Consider the following 18,863-nt stretch of genomic DNA (forward strand, 5'->3'; position numbering starts at 1 on the left):
GTGCACTGCTGCAGGTTCTTGTAATTATATGTGATTGCAACTTTTCTGTTCTGTCTTTTGAGGTGAACCAGACTACTTTGAAGACAGGAAGTTACAGGAAAGGTTTGTTCAGGGACATAAAGCAGGTATTATGTTGCCTATCTTGTTAGTCATCTTGACGTAAGAAGACCGGTGATGACACTCAATGTTTTCTAGTACACCCTGTCTACTCGTTCCACCTAGAACAAACTGGGAATACAAGATTCATCCCTCTTTGTGAATAATGTGATTGATACTATTTGCAGAAACAATTGAAATTGCTTACCAGTCTCTGACTGGATTTCGTGTTGGCTAAGTGTGTCTGCTCTGTTCTCGTGTGCAGACGACGGTGGGTTCAGATTAACATCTTGTTTTTGTCTCAAGCATGAATTCACCTTTTGCCTTGTTGTGTGTTGTAGCTACGGAAACTTTCATTGATGATTTGTGCCAGCATCACACACACGCCTGTCTGTTTTGTTTCAAAGTATTAAATTTTTTCTCAGTGACTTAAAATAATTTAGACATGGACAATCCCTATCATTATGGCTATTTGGTCAAACAAGTAAGCTTCCTGTGGGTTGTTCAGAACAGTGAATGCATGATAATAATGGTGTGGTTTAGACCAGGTAAATGTAGTGTCATCAGTAGGATGAACGCTTGTTAACCCTCAAATTACAGGGTAATTAAAAAAGTGGCATGTAAATAGTTGTGTTTTTATATTTCTCAGTTTTGTGACATTGGTTGGATATAGATTTTTGCTACATTCCCAATAAATATTTTGCAAAAGCAACGTATTCCTCAGATGCAATATCCCAGTTACTCTGTATAAAATATATATTGCTTGTTTTTATGTAAACCCTCTACTGAAAATGAATCTAAATTTCTATATTTATTTGTATTAATGTCATAGTGTTCATGGCGCTTTTGCTGTTAAGAAACAGAGCTCTCAAAGACGTTTATGTTTTGAACAAAACTACTTGGTTGCGATTTGATATAGATTCTTTTGATGCTTTTGGTTTAGCACATTTGATCCATCAACTCCAATCTCCTTCCTACGTGGACGGACGCAGACTCTGAAACATATTTATGAGTTTTTTTAATGTTGAGAGACTTGGCTCATTAGCAGAGTATTCTGTGGAGAAAGTTAAACCAAACTTTACAAGATATTTGGGTTAATTATGCACACACACCATCTACCAGAACTACAACTAATGTTCATTTTCAACATCAATTAATCAGGAGATATTTTTCTCCTCCAATTAATGAAAAGATTACACCACCAATTTTTTTGCGTTGCACTTGTTACATGCATTTGTCTTCCTTTTCAGAAAGTGAGTGGCAGCTACATTACCCACAATGCAACTTGACCACACCTCATACAGTTCCGTCTGAAGAGCGGCTTTTGGCCCCTAAATTTCTCTTATCACATTTTTGAACTCAACACCTCTAGATTTCTTTCATTTTTAATCTTGTAAGCTTTAGCCCCAACCAACGCTGTCTGAAGTGACATCACTTTTGGCATTTTATCAGCTCTGCCTCGAGCCACAAAAAACTTTAATGCAGCATTTCCGTATGTGCAGTTGTAGTTACTCCCCAACACCAAGAATGTTGTTAATTAGATTGTTCAATAAAAAATCAGAACATTGTGATAAAGGTCCTTGCTGTTGTCTACAAATGTCCTATTTAGTCCAAAACCAAAGATATTACATTATTTAAAATAAAAAAGGTCAAGAAGAAGCAGAAAAGTCTTACATTTTAGTAAAATGTATCCATCAAATTTGTAGAGGTTTGGCTTGAATAATGACTGAAATGATTATCGATTCTCAATAGTTGTAGATTAGTTGATTAAATGCTACATTTCTTATGTAAAAAAAGGGTGAGAAAATATGTCTTTCCATAACTTGGATAAACTGATCCTCTTAAAAGTTGTTCACACTTACATTTAGGTCCTCTGGTTGTGAAGCTTATAGGTCCCCCACTCCCTGAGTGTGTACATTTCTATTGCTCAACCACTAGATGTCATGTGCGTGTATTGTATTCTCTTCACCCGTGGACTCATATTGTCTGTCTTGTAGGGCTGTTGAAATCTGGCACTTGTACTCACAGATCAGGAATATTTACGTTTTAAGGAGCTGGTGAGAAAACCCAGAAGGAGACGTATTGTGTTGCTGGTGATGGAGGTGAAGGTGGAGCTTCCTGTAGCTGTGTGGGCAGCAGGTACATTGTGTAGCAAAGCGCTGTTTGAACAACTGATAACGGAGGGGAGTCAACCTGCATATGTGCTGGAATGATTTCTTTTGGTGCTGCTATGTTTTGTTTCACACAGAGTCTGAAAACACATTTTGTGCTGTAAGCCTGTTTGTCAGTACATTTCCGTGGGTTAGCCTTATGACATGCAAAGGAGGGAACATTGTTGCACAACACCTCTCAGATTGAGAAAACAAAGACGTTCTTTGCATCAAGGGAACACCATGTGTCAGATGAAGAAATAGATACTCACTCACTTATACTTTATTCATGTGTTATGTACTGCAGCTGGCAAACATAATATGCCACCAGTGCCCCCTCTGTCACTCCGTAATGGCCGTGACTATTGCAAAACACTGTGCTAGATTCTCTCCCTGAGCGAGACCCAGGAATACCACCCTCTCTCCCTTGCTTCCTTTCACCCTCCTTCCCTCCCTCTACACCCCCCTTTGCCAGCACAGTGGCCGGATAAGCCCCGCTCTCTAATCTCCATCGCTGGCCTGGGAAACACTGGGCCCGTTGTCGACATGCTGGCCTCATACCCCACAGGGGCTGACAAATTATTAGCCAGCCTCTCCGAGCAGAGTGGGGACAGCCAGCCAGCGAGTTCGTGCAGCCAAGCAGCAGAGCTGAGCTGTGCTGCCGGTCATCCGTCTTGATCAGCTCTCTGACAATGATGCTGGAGGAAATGTGGGAACGACGAGATCCTGTTGAACGGCGGTGGGGGTGGCTGGTCAGGGTTGAACCAGCTGTGGTGGTGCAACATTCCTCAGTTCACTACATCATGCAGAAATGCATGTGCGTCTTATCACAGCCTGAACACTTGCAGTGTGAAGGTGTTCCTACGGTACACTACGGGTTAAATAAAGGATGCATCCTCCCTCCTTCCAGCAGTAAAACTTGTTCTTCTTGGTGTCTTCAGCCCATCTGTGTGTGTGTGTGTGAGTGTGTGTGCGTGCGGCTCACAAGTGTGTTGCAACTTGTATTTGTACATACATTCACATGTGCAGGGATATATAAACAATGAGACACATTATTGTGCATTGTTCTACGTGGTTACAATCAGATGAAGGTTGCGGCCTTTGCTTTGTTTCACATCCGCAAGTGTTTAAAGGTATTGCACTTCTCTGTGGAGGTTTCTCCACGGATACAACATTTGACTGTACACAGCAGTGAGAAAACTTGCCTACAAATTAACCCAATTCTTAGAACTGTGTTAGCACGGTCCGAGGACTGGAACGTCTTTGTTTGCACTCTGGGTTGATTAACCTGCAGGGGAAAAAGCTCGTTGGTGTTTGTCTCTGAAAACCATTTACAGTTCACATTGGGGACAAGAGTGTTTGGCTTCAGATTGTAAAGCACTCCGAGACAAATTTGTAATTTGTGAAATTGGGCTATACAAATAAACTGAAAAACTGAATCTCTGTCAGTCTGCTCTCCTACTCACACAGCAGGGAGTGACTGATAGCTGCATCTCATGGGCTTAAAGCAGTCGGACATTTATGAGCTGCTAAATAATCAGAGTAAGAAAGAGTGTGAAAAGTGTGTCACCTTGTTCTGGAGGCTCGTGCTGTGTTGTGAAATGACATAAAAGGGATTGGCAAACAGCTGACATGCACACAGTTGTCACGCAAAAAGTCGAGTTAGAATATTAAGTGATGGAAATGTTGCAGGATTTATTCAGACTGTTGGGGCAGGCGGTTGGAGAAGGCGAGTGAGCGATAGAATGACGGAGGTCTTTGACATCAGTGGAACAATTTATTCGGTTATCTTTTAGTTTGAGCAAATCGACAGTGTTTAGAAATCCAGGTCTGTTTGACATTATGAACCAACGAGATGGAGAGAAGTAGAGTTTGTGCTGTACAACAAATGCCAGACCTGCACAGAGTAGAGTGTACAATATGCACTCAATGGACACCGCATAGGTTCAACAGGAAATATAAAATGTGCTCAGTTGTTATCTTGCACAGACAATGCACATTGTCAAAGATATTTGGTCATCTGTTAAGGAACATCATCGTGAATATAGCACACAAACATATTCAGATATACATTTTCAGATGTCAGTGATTTTCAGATGTTTGGTATAGTTCTGCGAATTGCATCAGCCAACATGTGAGTAACTGATCCCTTTTATTGATGTTCCCCTCTGTGGACTGATGGATTTTAAATGGACATGAGTAATGCTGCATCGAGCTCTTTTTCTCTGACTTTATATCTGTCGTGTGTGTGTGTGTGTGTGTGTGAGCAAGCTCTCCTGTGGTAGTGTCGTGTTACCTCCCAAAGTGAACTGATAGGTCTCATCTGTCATCCCCCGGTCGGTGACTCATCAGGCGAGTTATCCGTGCTCTCTGAGTGAGTCTTCTCTCCTGCTGTGGTTTTTACCTGCTGGAACTGGTGATGTGAGACATTTTCTAAAGTAGAAATGAAATTGAATCTGCACAGCGACTAAGAAATGAAAAGACGATTTACAGGGTTAGAGGAGCTGTGAACTACATTTATCATCATAACAATGTCTCAAATGACATGACAACCCCTGAGCTTTATGGAGCTATAAATCAGGTTTCTACTCATTGTGCAGCTGTCCGCTTCACAAAGTTACTGTCTGGGCTCATTCTAACCTTATTTCAATGAAAAAGTGATGTACCATACATGTACAGTATGACTGTCCAGCACCAAACAACAGATAGTCAGAATTATCAACAAGCTAGTGACCATCGTGCAGCACTTACAGCTGCTACAGAGCCAGGAGTTGGTGGAAAACAAAAACAGAGCTTAAAGAGAGTGGATTGGACCAGAAACAACTCAAATAAAATATTTCTCATCAACTGTTGGATGTATAAGCTGTGTTGACAAGTTGGCCAAGTGAAACAGACGTAAGAGCCTCTTTAGCTCCTACAATGTGACGTCTTCTCCAGTGAAATGGAATAGTTAATTTAAGTGGTGTACAGAGGGATTTAAATTAAATCCTGTGCATTTGATTGATGGATAAAAGTGAGAGGGGTCAGACTTCCCGTGTTGCTAAAGTTGATAAATGATTGGATGGCTGGATGTCAAGATATTATTTGTTAAAATTTGTCATTAATGTCTCATTTGGTTTTACAGGAAGAAACAATGATTGGATTTTTATCTAAAAATACAACGACTTTTTTGTTGTTTTGTTATTGTATATATTTTTTAAGATGCGCACAATATGACTAGAGTGTGATCTAAAAGGGTTAAATGGCATTTTTAAAATCATTTTAACATTCAACTGTTTTCAATGACCCCAAGTGGCCAACAAATCAGTTATTTCGCATTTCATTTGCATTCAGACGTTAAAATCTTTATTAATTACAGCTGCAAAAAATCTTTAAGCTTTGTAAAAGTGTGCACAGCACCTTGAAAAAACAGTTTTTAAGATAGTTAATAATATATAACTGCCATATTATCGTCTGATGCTTGCTGTGTGCACATTTAGCCAACTTTAGTAAAGTCATATATTCAGTTTCTTATTCCCTATTATATATAAAAGTGCTGTTTAATGTCCTACAACTCCGATGGAAACAAGTGGCGGCCAAAGCGTCCCCAGTTCACATGAGTAGCTTCAGGAGACGCTTGAGGATGGAAAGTGCACTCAGAACATGACGCACACTGTTTTCAGATAATGGACTCATCAAGGTGAAGCCTCTCCTCCATCAAGCCCCATTTAAAGTGATGTGGCCTGTTAGGGAGCAGTTGGATCTGAACAGTATTGGAAATTGTTGCTGCTACAGAGGTTCGAGGAGTAGGGAACAAAACGAGTGGAATTTTACCAGTTCAACTTTATAGTAGAGGACAGAGGATGGGAGTCACACAGCCAGGCACACGGAGAGAGGACAGAGAGACTGTAAACTAGTCACACTGCTCGATTGGAGGATTGAAATGCTCTTCATGAGGCGAGAAATGAAAGTATGGGATGTCTGGTGCCCGAAGCACTGTCCTGACTGCATGACTCTGCCTATAATTCAATCTTCTCTTTGTCATTGTTGAAGCTATTCACTTCCGTCCAACACGTGAGTCACACGGTTGTCAGTCATCGGATGATTTGATGTGGGTTTATTAAAAGGAGGCGCGTCTTTCCCTCTGACTCAATAATTGCTTCCTCCTGAAGACAGACAGGATCAGCATCCGCTGTGAAGAAGGAGGAGGTCAGGAAGGGAGGGTAGGTTTCCTCTTTTTAGAAGCATGCCAGATGCCACAGTCTGACCCTCGGGGTGTCTGTCTTCCTCAACACAGGTTAGGAGCGGCCCCACGCAGCCACGTGCTCAGTCACGGGGCCTGCCCCTATCTCCAGTCAGAGTCTTTTTCATGTTCACCGCACACACATATTGCATCATTGCTAAGTCAGTGAGTTCCGGCTTGTGCTTCCAGTGGCATTCTCTTTGTAAATAACCCTGTTTTCATTGGTTTTGGTCAATTTTGACATTTTATATCTTTTAAAATGTGTACCATCATCACTGAAATCTAATATTGCACCTGAAGTAATGAGAGTAAATCATTTGGTAGTTTTTGCGGGGATTTCATTTGTTTTAAATGTGGCAAGATGTATTCTTTCGATACGTTACATGGCTACACTCTGCTTTAACATTTAATTATTCAGTCAACAATAAGCCTATAATATCTCCTGAAGTTATCATTGATTGTATTACCACTGTGTTCATCACTTATGTGTATCTACAGAATTTAAGTTAAAGCACATTAATACATAATAGCTTATATCTGCATACAGCTGGTAATGTGTAAGCTATTATTTAAATGTTGTTATAGACTTTCTGCCAAAACGACATTGTTGGAAGTTAAAGTAAAGTGTTGCTGTTGCATGTTTTTCTCCAAATTAAAAAAAGAAAGATAATGAATTGTTTTGCCAGCGAGAACAAAGCTCATGACCCTGAACATCATCTAACTACAGCAGCCTTTATATAATGTTCACATGTTATCACTGGCCCAAATGTTCCAGCCATCACAGATGAAGGCAATGCCTCGGCAGTTTCCAGCTGCTCATTAAGGCTGCTTGACAGTGTATCGCTATTTCAATTATTTTTAGTGCCGCCAGCCCGAGGGCAGCAGCGTGGGTGGGAGGAAGGAGTCAAAAGGGGGGATGAATAAAAGGAAATAGGTGAAAAGAAGATTACAAGATTTATTGTTTGAGGAAGGAGGAAGGTTTTCCAAGTGCTATATTAGATGCAATAAAACACATGGGCCTACTATTCTAAACTCCTTGAAATTACTTTTTTTTGCCATTGGAACATTTGTCAAGCTGGAGTCTATTTAAGCTGTAACAAGATACTGGCATATTATCACCAAAGATGTTTAAAAAAAACAGTTGCTTATTATACAACAAGAAAATACAGAGCAACGTTAGGCCTTCATTTGGACTCGTGTTTCTGTCCACCTATATAGATCCTTAATTCACTGCACCGACCCCTTTGGGAAATATCTGGTTCCTATAGCTGCTAAATGCTTCACAATGTTCACCAGCTAGTCGCTAACTTTGTTTGTCTTCTATCTGTTGCTGAACAGATAGTGTGCAGTTGGTTTTTAGGACCTTTTTTGTTGCTCGCAACACGATGAGTGGGGTGAGAATGAATCAAAGCAGTCTGGTAGTGGGCCGGGGAACGAAAACAAAAAGCTGAAAGACAATATGAAGCTTTGTAGAGCTGACGGGAACTGTAAGTCTAGTGATCATTCTTTCGAGGGACTGCTTTCACGCAACACAAAGTCACTTGATTCATTGTTCTCGACTTTCTTTTGGAGGGGAGCGGGGATGGGGGGGGGTGTCCTTATCCAACATGACGGTCCAAGAAAAGAGGATGTCGTATGTTGTCCAGCTTGTACAGGCACATTTCTGATATCAATATTTTTCAAGTCTGCTTTAAAACATATAGCCTAAAGTTACGAGTCTTAGTGTGAGATATTACTCAGGACTGTTCAGCAGACTCCAACTGCTGAATACACTGACAAATGTGGTTATCCATAAGAAAGTATCCCGTCATGCCTTGACAGACAGTTAACACTTTAATGCATTGTTTCACAAACTTGTTTTCTGGGGATTGACTCATTTATAAATCATGAGGAAAAAAAATCCGCACCAATACTACAGCAATCACCTTATATTCTCCTCTTTTATAGGTAAACTAGCCATAAGAAGGGATAAATCACACATGGTTTATTTGCATGTGTTACTGGAAAAATATGCATATGTTGAAATACTTTATAAATGAGATCAAATACACACAGAGTTAATAGGTTATTTCATTCATTTAATTTCCTCTCATCAGTTAAACAGACATAATTTACACAAGCCTATCATATCAGATTCAATGTTATATGTAGGCTACAATTATCCCAACAATACAAATATGAAGGCTCTCTCATGTGACTGAAAGGTCTACTGCAAACACAAATATGAAATAAAAAGACTACATAAAAAATCTGCAATTTTATTTTGCGACCCTAATGAAATCTCCTGCGACCCGCATGGATCCCGACCCAGTCTTTCAGAATGACTGCTTTCCTACATAAATATATCATTCACAGGCTTGTGATTTGGTCAACTTATTAATGTAAAAAAGGTGACATGGTGTTGTAGATGCGATACAGATCAATATGAGTTCAAAAAGTGGAGAGGAAACCCAGATAGAGATATCAGTAAAACACGCCAGTCTTACCTGGTCAAGTTTCGAACCATTGAACCACGAGGATTGCAGGTCATCGACACAAGCTGAAACCCGGAGATGAGATCTGCTGTTTCTTATGATTTGGCACAATATGTTTTAAACACAAGGTGATCGACATGTGGAAGCTCTGTACTCACGCCAGGTATATTGCATTTTATTTAGATAGATGGCTGAGTTTGTTCTCTTGAGACACGGGATTTGCGTCACTCTGGTGACCTTACAGGAAAATCCACATTGCATTACTCAAGTGACAATACCAGTCATCACCATTATCATACATTGGTAATAGCCCTCATGATGACAGGCGAGCACTTTGATATAGGGCAGGGCTCTGGGTTGGACTGAAGACCCTTGGCTTTGTTAAAAACTCCCTTAACCTGAAAAGAAGAATGTCCTTCTGTCTTGTGAGATCCTTAGTGTGTGTGTGTGTGTGTGTGTGTGTTTGTATGTATGTGTATTTAATTTGAACATTCAGATTGAACTCTGTTTGTCTCTTTTATGGTGTTTAATACAACCGTTATCACTGTTATCCCTAACCATAGTGAGTGCAAACTCTACCTGGGTCTGCTATCAACTTACCTCCCATGGGAGAGACCAGTTGTATCCAAGCTTGGTCTAAATCTGTCAGCTTGTAAACACAGACACCCCAGCTGCAGATCCTCCAACTGTCTCCAGTGTGATTAACGATAACCTGCAAGCTCCTCCTGACTGACAGCAGGCTTGCGTGTGAAGATGCAGGCTGCCTCATAACTATGAACCTAAAAAAACTGGGGAAGGGGGTGGTGTCAGAAGCCTCCCTTAAATTGCAAAACACCTGTATCTGACTCACGCAGAGTTAATCACACACCTTTATGGCACAGAACAGCCTGCACTGTTCCACACTGACGGAAGACACAGAGAGAACAATGAGACAGACTCTATTCAATCTATATCGGACCTTCCATTTATTTTTAAACTACCCATGTATTAAATCATTCAATTATTATAATTGTTAATTGGTGTTTACTGATACACTATATACATGTCCCCTCTTTATACTGCAAATTACTATTGCAGGTGCAATTTTGCGATGAAGTAGGACTCCCTGGTTTGAAGTGACAGAGGATTAGCAAAGGACTCGGGAGCGGCATTTAGCCATCCATTAGCAGCTGGATTAGAGGCCGAAAAGAGTGTTGTTCATTGGCCATGCATTGTGTATGTGTAAATGAGCGAGACAGACGTGATGTGTGTGTGATAGATTTGGGCAAAGGGGAATGTCTTCTCAGGGTAAAGTGGATGTTATAAATCTGGTACACCTTTAGTGTACTGTATTTGTGTGTGAGCAAGAATGAAACTTTAAAGAGGTGACTGTGTGTGTGTGTGTGCGTGTGTGTGTCTGTGTGCGTGCATGTGTAGAGGAGTGTGTGTTGTGAGGGTAAAGTGGATGGTTGACTCCACTGGAATGCGGCGCTGACTCAGTCCGTCTGTCAGCCACGACCATGTTCGCTCTGTGGACTTATTCACACTCTGCGACCCTTTCAAGGGGGCGGCCTGTTGCCTCATGTTGGATTTCCGGCAGCACTCTTGGAATCTCCAGGGAACAGAACTCCAGGAAGGAAGCTCTGCGATATTGCCTTGTGTGGGTTCAGGCGTCACTGCCATATTATAAATAAAACATGTCTGATTTTTGTTTGTTTTATGAGTAATTTTACTTAGGAAAAACTTTAGTTTTAGTAAATAGGTTTAAACTTAGTTTGATGAGTAAAGGTAGAGGAATATGTTGGGTAAATGTTGTTTTTTTCAGCTTGAAACTTTTTCTCAGTAATTAATTCACAAGCTGATATAAATCACACATCTATAACTGATCAGAGACCAGTGCAATGAGCTCAACTGCTAAAAACGCAAGGCTTTTTACGTGTTGAATAATAAAAGTATACACCCAAAGTCACAGCCATAACTTAAAAACCTGCACATGTTGTTACTCAAATCTGTTGGTCATACAACAAAATCCCTCACAGTGCTGTTTGTATTTCATCTGCCTGTAGCAATCAGACATGTCTCATGTCAGCGTCTTGGCCTCCCACGCTTCATGTCACACCCTCTCCAGACAGACAGAGATCTGCTGTGTGTATGTGTGTGTGTGTGTGTGTGTGTGTGTGTGTGTGTGTGTGTGTGTGTGTGTGTGTGTGTGTGTGTCTGTGTGTCGTCCTCTGTGGGCTCATCAGATTGCTCCTCCCTTGCCAGATGCTGGCCAGGGACGAAAACAAGACCAGGACAGGGTGTCTGTCATTTGGGGATTACCTGGGTCTCCTCTCCCTCACTGGGTAAACAAAATAAAGTTCAGTTCAGAGGAGAATCATTTATGATGCTTTGTGTCCATCCAGGATTTAAGGATTTGCTGTTGGGCACATTTGGTTGAAATTGCATGCAATTTGGCATGAATTGTTTCTGGACATGGATACAAAAACTCAATCATAGCCAGTTGTGTAATGTATGAAACTATAAGTACCATATTGAAGACTAAAATATTTCTATTGTCTGCTTCTTTATACTTTAAATAAAATAGACATTTTCTCCACAGTATTTATGTAACAGCTGTTGTTACTTTAACTTTACAGTTTACTGTACGATTTGACAGGTTTTATAACATGTGCTGCATTGCTAGTGATTAAACTACATTATGTTCATGCATTTGATTCTTCTGCTGATTTGTTGATGTAAGGTGGTTCTTTACTGGGCTGTTATTTGAATGGAATTTGTTTATAGTGTTGTATTAATAGTTTTATTTACATAAAGGATCTAATTCTGAAGTAAATCAAAAAATCCTCATATTATATCTGATGCTGGTCAACTATGCAGTACTCCTGCTCTCTATATATGAACAAAAATGTTTATTGTTATAGTCTCTGCTGGATTTTTTAGATGCCAAACTGTGTTGCATTTCTAACACCATGGTGCTATACTGACTCTCTTCATTTCCGCTGGTGTGCTCAAGTTTCAAGTACACAAAGTCTAAATCAACCAGATAGACTTAAAATATGTCTATGTGCAAGTGATCCTGAAGGATCAGTGTCCACCCCCGAGCAAACAGCAGTTTCTCATAGCACTCACCTCCCAGCCAACCAGGACTGTTGAAAGTATGTGTGGAGACAGCCACATTAATCACACTCCCATATAACATCTCCTTTTAAAGCTCTATATTTCAAATACAACCTGTGTGTGTGTCTGTGCGTGCACCTCTATCTGTCACCAGTGCAGAACTCTCTTGCAATGCCTCTCCTCTAACAGAATGCAGTTTGTGGCATGTAAGACAAACAATCCATGCACGCACGCCACACAAACACACATGCGCACGCACACACTTCCACACTACTTGAACCCTGGGGCAGAATGCCAAAGAGCTGGAGGAATGTGACCCGGTGACCTTGGCTTGCAGACTTCCACATGGAGACCGGACACTCGGATGGTGTGCATCGGAAGAAGAGGCTAGAATAGCTCCGGTGTCCGGTAACAGGAGACTGACTCTGTTTGTAAACTGTAGCCATATGACACACTGAGCGCCTGCAGTGCACATGTACAGTATATGCACAGAACCACAGATGATGGAAACATATGAACTCATGTCCAGAGGTTAAGAGGTGGGCGATAAGGTGGGTGGGTAACATGAAAGGGGGGTGCTGGCTTTGAGATCGGTACATTTCTCCTGTGCAACACTGGGTTAACCTTGCAGCAACACATTTTTCTACTTTCATAAATCCTGACTTTCCTGTTTGACTTTTCAAGTTTTTTTCTTTTCTTTAAATACATGCTTCAAACAGAGAGAGGCCAAGTTTGACTTACTCGATAGTACTTCAGTCCTCAAATCTCTCAGTATAAAATAAGAAGTAAAGTATTCCAGTAAGATAAATACATGTTCGTGGACATGAAATCAACGATGCACGTGTTTGCACGTTCAGATTACAAAATGCAACTTTTGCATTTGTTGCTGCACACATTGAATTGCATGGCCTGCCACCCAACGATCTCCGCGTCAAATGGTTGCACAATATGCTGACTTGTTTTTTTCTCTGCTTCAGTGAGTGCATGCAGTGGGGATCCAAGTCATGCATCAGAGATGGTGAAGATATAAGTGTACCACAGCTGCGAGAAATATATGTGACACTTTTTATAAACTACATACCAGTAGGTGTATTGTCAGAGCATTGCAGCAACAAGCAACCTTTCATTATCAGATGCCCGTTGTGGCCACATTAGCATTTTAGTGAAATATTTTGACTAATTACACAATCTGCAAGTTTTAATTTGATCTAATTTGTTAAATTGTTTTACCCATTCATCTAAAGAAAGTGAAGAGACACTATGTTTTTCAAAACAGAACATGTGCGACTATATAGACAGAAACATTCAGTGTAAACTCTTTTTTTTCATTTACTCTTGTGCGCAGAAAGGCTAGGGGTAAACCCCACCCCCTGTGCTCCGAGGGAGGACAGTGATACAAGTGACAGATCAGGTCCAACAAGTCACAGATGACAAACCCTCAGTGTTGCCCCACGATTATCTGACAAACAATTGAGCCCTCTGCAGGAGTCTTTCGTTAAATAAGTTTGAATTCTTGATAATGCAACCAGCGTATTTGAATTTCCGGCATTACTTTGTAATTTGATTTCAGATTATTCATTTTAAATCTATGTGGAACCAATAGAAGGCTCTGTAACTTCATACGTTGGTGTATTTGCAGCACAGTTAGCATCAAATTCACTGTTCCAGTGTGACAGTATTGTACGGTTTCATTTGATTCCCCACTTAACACTTGCTTATAAAGTACCTGACTACTCTGACTCAGGAGTGAGCTTTTAGAAGTAGGAGGCTGTCTCTAGAGCTGTGTGTAGTTTGTGTGTGTGCACTATCAGTCTTGCTGAGCACACAGGTGCAGATCCTACCTGAGGCAGACAGTCTGGTGCCAACAGGTTGTAAAGCAATCAGACTGAGGTAATATATCCCTCTTTCTATCAAATAGCTAACAGAGCCGGAAAGGAACAGCATGTTGATCCAGAAACAAACAGCGTGCAGCCCCTACACCTCCCCATCTAGCCCAGGATGATCTGTTTTAGTCGCGCTCCATCACTGTCACTCCAGAAACAGACTCCAGACGTCCTTCCCCCCGGGTAAAGCAACCAATCATGTACACAGCCATGAAAGTGACCATGTTATTTTAAAATGTACCTATTGGAAATATCTTATTTAAGACAAAGCTTCATGGACAGCAGCACTATAAGAATATATCAGCAGCTGAAAGAGACAGTTTGCTTTGCGAAAGCAAGCAAGCCCAGTATAATTTATTTACTGGGATTGTTGGACTATAGTCTGATCCACTTATATTCTCGTACGATCAGCAGAAGCAAAGCAAATCAAGTTGTGCCTGGTGCTAACACCATGGCATCTATTCAGGTCAACTATTGGGAGATGCCACTATCACTAGGGCAACAAGTCAAACAAACAATGTGTGGGTTTTGAGTGTGGATGAAACACTATACTCAAATCAGTCACACAAAATGCAGCTCGGAGGTCTGCGCCCAGTTCAAGCTGTACTTTCAACCACGTCCGGCCTCTATGAGACAGTGTGGGTGGTGGCAGTTTAAAAGCTGTCAGACCTTTTTGAATCCATGTTTACCACAAAGGAGAGCTCTATAAACACATGGGTTTGCCACAACATTATTCCTACAAGCCGACATGCTTGGCTGAGCTCGGAGGAGCTGGCTCCAAACTGTTGAACCTTTTCCAGATAATTGTTAACATTGTGGTTTGGAACAATGACAGGTCGTGATAACTTGGAGACGCTAGTCCAACAAATATGTTGAAGACGGCTGGTCTTTTGAAAAGGTTTCCACAGGTGTTCACATACTGTATGTAATACCTCTTACCCTCCAGTGCTGTCTGCTGCTTGTGCCGTTGTTCATCTGACTTTAGTTTTCTGCATCTGGCCTAGCTACCAGAGCTAGCACCTGCTCTTAATTTAATATAATGAAGACAAAGACAACTTGGCAACCGTGCACTACAGGAAGGTTTTTACTTTGTGTGTCACTGTGTGGTTTCGGTAGCACGAGAATATTTCAACATATTCAATCAGGAAACACCCTAAAGCCCTGGAAGAGCTAGTAAGAACAGATTTATACACATCACATGTGTATTGTGCCTCGGTAAGAGTGCACGCTAACCACTCTGGATGTCGTAATCACAGGCTCTTATCTGAGTGTCCATAGGAGGGAGGGTTTTATCAGCTTGGCTACACAAGCCGGAGAGAAACAGAGTGTACATAAAGTGATCAGGGACACAGTTAAATGAAAACAGGAAAGCGAGGCCAGGTGCAAAAACAAAACATCAGGTGTTACACACGATCATAACCACTCACGTTGATTGCTAACATGGGACAGGAACAATAAATATTCGCAGAAAGGAGATTGCACCACCACTCATTCGCATAAGGTCCTCTCAGATGTCTTACTCTGTCATCCAGGAAGATAATTGCCTGAACACCACGCATGAATCATTGACCCTGTTAGAGCTGGATAAAGTCGTGCAGAGCTCAGTTGTTCACTGCTGAAGCATGTACACGCCCTCTCTGTGTGACACACTGTGTGTCCGCTCTAATCAGTCGCCAGTCACTGTGGCTCCAGTCGTGAAAGCTGCTGTCAGTGGCCGTGACGCTCCGCTGTGCTCCGCCTCAGGGTTCAGGCAGCACATCCTGCAGAGAAGACCCGGTGCAACGTCCCTGTCCCACAGCCGTGTGCCAACCCCGCCGCATGAGTCAAGCCGCTGTGGTAAGTGTGGGTGGCTTCTCTCCTGTGACTACTCCCTGACCCATCTTTCTCGAACCCGCTCACAGTCTTCCTCTTGAACTCCCTTTTTCCCATGTGAATCATCAAGTCAATTTTTGAAGGAAAGTTTAGCCTCTCTTCTCTTCCTGACCAAGATCTGACTCAAGGTGTAAATATCACTAATACTACACTGGCTTGGGAACAACATGACACAGTTCTGTTTGCCGAGCTCTAGCCATGTCACATGACAGCTCTGCATTACGTCACATGGACACGTGCCTATGCAAACACAAAAGGCCACAAGACAGCAGGGAGTGGCGTTTGTGCTCTTGTATAAGTCAGGTGTTTGGTGCAGGCCAGCACGTCCATCAGACTAAAGTCTGTCCCATTTTAAAACATCCCCTGTGTGTCTGCTGCTCTTCTGAGTCACAGGCAACCGGGGACTAGGAAAACACGTCTAAGGTTGCGTCTGCTTCTTCTCACACAGAGTGCCAACAACATGCTGACATACTCCCATAAAGTGCTTGTGCTCTGAGCCCTGCTGTTCCTTCCGTGCTGACGTTATATGTCCTACTCTTACGCCTGCAATGACACAATGTACACGTGGACATACTGTACGTGCATGTGGACGCTCATAAACACAAACTCATCATGTTTTCCAGAATGCCCATTCCCATGAGCTAAGTTTCTTAGTTCAGGGTAAAAGCCAGAGGAAGTAGAGCTGTTGTTGTCTCTCTCTCGGCTGGGTGCTTCCTGCCCTGATAGAGGTTCAAGTAGAGATATCCCTGAAAGGAGCTGTTGCAACAGGGGAGGGAAGAGCTGGGTGTTTTGGACCTCTTTCAATGACTTACAATCTTATCTAGCCAGAGTTTGGTATGCATCCACTAGTTAGAGCTGGGCACAGTTTGAGAGAATGTGTTGTAGCCTCCCTTCTTCCCCTCTCCATTACAAAAAGGAAACACTTTGCAGATAGTCTTTCATCGGTGGACTTTATGTATAACACCTTTACATCCTGACTTTCATCGTGCTTTCTCACCACACAGAGAACAAACATTTCTAAATGATTTGTTCTTAATCTGAAAAGACTTTTGCTGAAAGATATCACAGGGATTTGTTTGGTGTTTGCAGCATTCCAGACCGTATTTCAAAGGGGCTACTTTCAGCATTTTAATGAGCCTGAACTTAATTAGTGCATCCATGTGGGAACACTTTGCAAGATCACTTCAAAAGAGATTGCAGCTATGCCGGATAAACTCAAAGCACTCACTGTGTAGCAGCATGTTGTTAAATATACAGGAATATAAACAACAGGAGTCTTTAATATACCATCACGTTTATTTGCCAAACATCCGTTTAAAACTTGATGTTTTGTTTTTAAATATACATTGTAACTGTGACTTTACTCTCTTTCTCTTCTCATTTGTCAGTGGGTGTGCTTTCTTTTGCTATCATTGTTTTTTTTATGAAGCCCTTCAAGATGACAAACTGCCTTTGTGTCCTCCTGGCGACTCCTGCTGTATTTCAGGATGCGTACTTTCCGTACTATAATCTGAGTAAACATTCAAAGACAGGCCTCCTCGCCGTCTGGCTGCTCTGTCTATCATGCTGCGTGTCCTCTCTCTCGTTTATGACACAATGGTGGCCTGAGAGGCTCAATCTCTGGGAAAACGCATTCATGTGTGTGTTTGCGGTGAGACTAATGTAAACATTAGGCTCCTCATCCTGTCTGAAGATAAGGGTTACGGAAATGGAGATGATAAAACAATCAAGTGAGGAGCAAATGCATCAGGATAGTCACAGAAAAAGGATTGGTAATTGTCGCCTATGAAGGACACCGATACTGATGTCTCAGACGTCACATATGTACATGCTCATGGAAAATTACCCACACTTTCATCTGAGGCTCTGTGTTCGAGTTTATTGAGGGCAGAGTTATTCCAGGGAATGATGGCAGCATTTCTAATAAAAGCTAATTATCAGACAGGATTATTTCAGAGAGATTTGCTTTCTATTGTCTGATGTATTATATGTTTGATCTCCCTAAAAACTCACAGTGGAAACTTAACATGAGCTGAGGATATTTTCACAATACTTTCTCTATGTTCTGAGAGAGTAGTATTGGTAAACATGCCGTCCAAAAAAAAAGATGCCATTTGTTTTATTTTTGCAAATCTAGAAAGATGGTTCCAGCTTTAATTCTTTTAAAAATGTCTCCTGAAGACAAACATGTTCGGGGCCTGGTTCGGGTCACGAGAGATAAAAGGCTTTTTAATGCTAGCACAGTGTCACAATGTGTCTTAACCACTTTGGCATGAGCCCCTATTTAAAGCCAGCCCTCCAACAAAGACAGTCTGAGGTCAGAAGCACACGTATATGAGTGTGATATCTCTTGGAGAAGTGTAAAATGACACTCTTTTCCTGTGTAGTGGATATCTCACAATGCTTGCCAGTAAAGGGGATTCAGGGAAGGCTCCAAATGATGGAGTAATTATGTGAGGGGCTTTAGAGTAAATATAGTTTCAGAGTGAGATTTGTGGGAAGAGGATGTTAAGTATAGACTGCTGCCCTAAGTGTTGTTTGGAGTGTGTAAAATGAAAATGTTTGCCTTAAGCATGTGCACGCCTGTCTGTACATCGGTCTGTGTGTAAACTCAAGTATGTGCAAGTGTCTATATGTCCTCAGATTTCAGAGTTTACATGCTTGTCTGTGTATCCAGCAACGTCTGTTTTTTCACTTGACGAGGAAGTAACAAGCACATAGCGCCCCGTGAGCTCGATGCACACCTCCCACACGCCTTCAGACTCCAGAGGCCCTTGCAGTGTTTGGTCTGGGGCGGCTCCCTGGCTGATTTACTTCCTGCTGGGGACCACAGCAGTGCGGGGAGGAGAGCGTCAGCAGGGTTTGCCAGGAGGCAGAGAGAAGGCGAGGATAAACTGAGACTTGTGTTACATCTACGGCATAACAACAGTTAATTCAACAAGTCATCACCTTTTTTAAACAGAAGCAGTCCGTCTTAGTGACCGTCCTGATGTAGAAACAGTTAGTTCACTGAACACACAGTCGACCTACAGAGCTATAGCATGACCTATTTGAGAAGCAAGTAATT

The sequence above is a fragment of the Pseudoliparis swirei genome, chromosome 18 (genome assembly GCF_029220125.1).
Source record: "Pseudoliparis swirei isolate HS2019 ecotype Mariana Trench chromosome 18, NWPU_hadal_v1, whole genome shotgun sequence".
Lineage (NCBI taxonomy): Eukaryota > Metazoa > Chordata > Actinopteri > Perciformes > Liparidae > Pseudoliparis > Pseudoliparis swirei.